This window comes from Myotis brandtii, unplaced genomic scaffold (assembly GCF_000412655.1).
Source record: "Myotis brandtii unplaced genomic scaffold, ASM41265v1 scaffold703, whole genome shotgun sequence".
Classification (NCBI taxonomy): Eukaryota; Metazoa; Chordata; class Mammalia; order Chiroptera; family Vespertilionidae; genus Myotis; species Myotis brandtii.
In genome coordinates, this window is record NW_005370760.1 from 341,271 (window position 1) to 345,720 (window position 4,450).

Below are 4,450 nucleotides of genomic sequence, written 5' to 3' on the forward strand. Positions count from 1 at the left end.
AAGCAATAAAAGAAAAACAAAACAAAACAAAAATAAAAAAAATACTTCTTTAGCCTAAAAAAAAAAGTTACATTTGAATAGTTGAATTATGGGTGATAGTGTGTGTGTATATGAGTGTATATTTATGTTTGTCCAAATTTTATATATGTTATATATGAACTAGAGGCCTAATGCATGAAATTCGTGCAATGGGGTGGGTGGTTCCTAAGCCTGGCCTGCGCCCTTTTGCAGTTCGGGACCCCTCGCTCCTTACCACCCACCTGCTCACTGCTCCTTACCACTTGACTCACTGCTCCTTAGCGCTGCCACGGAGGCGGGAGAGGCTCCCTCCACTGCCTCTGCACTTGCCAGCTGTGAGCCCTGCTTCTGGCTAAGCAGCGCTCCCCCTGTGGGTGTGCACTGACCACCAGGTGGCAGCTCCTGTGTTGAGTATCTGCCCCTGGTGGTCAGTGTGCATCATTGTGACCTGTCATTCTGGTCGTTCTGCCATAATAGTCACTTAGGCTTTTATTATATAGATGTTTATAAAAACATAAATTTTACTCTATAAGAATAAATAAAATAGCCTGGCTGGTGTGGTTCAGTGGTTGAGCATCAACCTATGAACCAGGAAGTCATGATTGGATTCCAGGTCAAGACACATGTCCAGGTTGTGGGCTCGATCCCCTGTGTGGGGTGTGCAGGAGTCAGGCAATCAATGATTCTCATCACTGATGTTTCTATCTCTCTCTCCCTCTCTCTTCCTCTCTGAAATCAATAAAAATATATTTTAAAAAGATGATAAATGTATCTATAAAGAAATATATATTTATAAAGAATAAATAAAATAAAAGCATCAGTGTTTTACCCCAGATTAATATAAAGAAACTGAAATATTAGAAGGCATTATAATGCCTACAAAGTTATAAAACAAAATGAGCAAAAATGTCAGAAATGAAACTCTTGATTTCTAAATTCCTAGTTGAACCTTTAGCCATAATTCAAAATACTATATTCTTATCTAAGAAATTAAAAATCGATCAATCTGTTTAAACAGTGTTGAACTCTACTTCAATTAATGCTTTCCTTCCTTTATACATATTAAAAACAATTTCAATTCAAATGAAACAGAAAAATATTACAAGATTTTCTAACTGTCAAAATTGTAAATACTGTTTTAAAGTCTTCAATTGATTTTATCTAAACAAACACAAAAATTAAGAATTCAGGCTTGTTTCACTTTTTTCCCCAGAAGATAGACTCATAATAAAAGTTTTCGCCTTTCCAAATTGCTAGCTCTGTGTTCTGCACAGTGGGTGGTTCTCTTTCCAGATATTCTGATTTGGAACAATGTATAAAGCAGGAATTCCTGAATGGAATTTATAGTTAAATTTAACCAGGCATATTTTTATATGATTAGCATATCACTGTTTTTCCACAGTAAGTACCCTACAATTAACTGCATTTAGATAGCATATTGGCCCATCAGAAATGAGATTTGAAGCCTTAACTTCCATATTTATTGAGGTTGTATGTGAAAGAAAATCTGAATAAAAATTCCAGTGTCTACCCTAGAGAGATTTCAGGAAGGAGAGTGTGTTAACCTTTCTAGGAAATTCTTGTGGAAAGAGAATCTCACCTAGTCAATGCTGACTTGTAAAAAAAATTTTACTATGGTTTTTGTTGGGAAGGAAAGAAATTAAATAGGATTGCCTAGATATTACTATTGCTGGTACTCTATGTAGACAGACAAGAACTCAAAAAGTGTAAATGAGAACATAGCTGCAGGTATGGCTGTCCCTCTGGGAATACCTATGAAAGAACATTTTCAGAACCTATTGTCTTCATTACAATCAGGTGACCAGATAAAGATCCTCATTGTTAGCAAAGCAATATATATTGCTTTCAATGAAATCAAAATTGGCCAAAGTTCTTTAAAAGAAAACATTTCTACAATGTAATCACAAGAACACAATTTTCAATAAACTGTATGAATCAGTAACAAGGGGCAGGAATGATGGCCCTTTTTTATCTTCAACTTTTCCATCTTGGAAAGCATACTTTTAAGAAGTCATTCTGTTAAGAGTGCATATGCATAGGTATTACCCACCAAGAACTACCTTAAAGGGGAGAAAATTGACTTGGCAAATTGCTCAATTCCTCCCTAGAAGCTATGAACACAGTAGTTAGTCACTGAAGGGAAAGGCTCTGTTTACTAAAAGTAGTGAGTAAAAGTTGAAGCTTTTCTAGGTATAAGGACTATCTCTTATGCAGCCACAACCAAGAGGGTGTATAGAAATCTCCCTCCTTCCTATCCAATACTAATTTTCTGTAATGCTGCATGTAAATAAATACAGGCAGGAAGAGGTAAGTAAAAGTGAGGGGAATTAAAGAGAACTGCAAGTTATCACTCACAAATAGCTGTGTGTCAATAATCTATACTAATAAAAGGGTAATATGCTAATTAGACCAGACATCCTTCCAGACAAAGCCACAGTGGCTGTGAGGGCCGGTCCAGCACCGCTGTCCCTTTTGCAAAGGCCCCGGGCAAAGGCACCACAGGAGAAGGCAGAAGGGAGAAGGGAGAAGGTGGCAGTTAGGCAGTTAGGGAGATCAGGCCAGGAGGGGAGAGCAGTTAGGCAGTTAGGATGATCAGGCCAGGAGGGGAGAGAAGTTAGGCAGTTAGGGGGATCAGGCCAGGAGGGGAGAGAAGTTAGGCAGTTAGGGGGATCAGGCCAGGAGGGGAGAGAAGTTAGGCAGTTAGGGGGATCAGGCCAGGAGGGGAGAGAAGTTAGGCAGTTAGGGGGATCAGGCCAGGAGGGGAGAGAAGTTAGGCAGTTAGGGGGATCAGGCCAGGAGGGGAGAGAAGTTAGTTAGACCAGACATCCTTCCAGACAAAGCCACAGTGGCTGTGAGGGCCGGTCCAGCACCGCTGTCCCTTTTGCAAAGGCCCCGGGCAAAGGCACCACAGGAGAAGGCAGAAGGGAGAAGGGAGAAGGTGGCAGTTAGGCAGTTAGGGAGATCAGGCCAGGAGGGGAGAGCAGTTAGGCAGTTAGGATGATCAGGCCAGGAGGGGAGAGAAGTTAGGCAGTTAGGGGGATCAGGCCAGGAGGGGAGAGAAGTTAGGCAGTTAGGGCAATCAGGCTGGCAGGAGAGAGCAGTTAGGGGGATCAGGCCGGCAGGGGAGCAGTTAGGGTCATCAGGTAGGCAGGCAGGTAAGAGGTTAGGAGCCAGTGGTTCCGGATTGCGAGAGGGATCCCGGATTGGAGAGGGTGCAGGCCAGGCTGAGGGACCCCCCCTGCAAGAATTTCATGTACCAGGCCTCTAGTACAGTATATAAGATAATGAGAGGATTTCAGAGAAGATCAGAACCAATATTTCTACATGTATAAGTCTATACTCCTTTAACATATTATTAGATGAAATAGGCTTTTAAATATGAAAACAGTGTCTACCAAAATCAAGGAGGTAAATCATCTTTGTTAGATGAAAATTTGTACCTCTTTAGATTAAACACCCTCTCAGAAACTAACTTGTCAGTATTAATCAAAACTTTTAGTGATAAAATTGACATAAACATTAAACTGAATTCATTTATTTAGACTAAAAATGTGGCTCAAAATAATCTCATTCACTTTTAGGAAAATCGAGAACCCAAAGCTAAATATTTACAGAATTTTAACATCCAAATATTTAGCAATAAGTAGATTTATTAATAAGGAAACTTTTATGTATATATTAGTATTTCACTGACATATGGGAAACATTTTGACAAATTACACTTTCTTGACTATATTTGTCCAGAATATTCTTCATCAAACCAATTACTTTACCTTCAGTTGCTTCCAATAATAGTCATCTTAACTAATTGTGAAGTGTTTTAATAGTTTTCTGATTTTTAACCAACTATTTTATCGAATGTACTGCAGTTTTCCCTATTTGAAGACAATTTTAAATGTTAACAGCAAAATATTTTACACCTGCATCAGCTGCAATATTATTTCTCCCAATAAGAACTCCAGCACTTACAAAGAACACATGATGCTCTAAAAGTTATTATCTAAATAGTAACCACACACACACACACACACACACACACACACACACACACCTGATTGAAGAAGCTTTATGCCACATCTCATAATTCTAGGTGTGTCTGTGTCCAACTAGTATCATTGGTTCTGTGATGTTAACCATAAAAATCTCAGAAGCTAAGATTTCCTCAGAAACTAGACAGCCCCACCAAATGTAGAATAAGTGTAAGTGAGCAGTACACCCCTGTTTTATCCTTGTGGCACACAGTCTTCTTTAGATATCTAATGAATCCAATTTCATGTGTGTGTCTGTTCTATAGTAAAACCATATCTACACTAATAAAAGAGAAACATGGTAATTGGTGTACGACCGCTACCCTTCCCATTGGCTAATCAGGGAGATATGTAAATTAACTGACAGCCAAGATGGCGGCCGG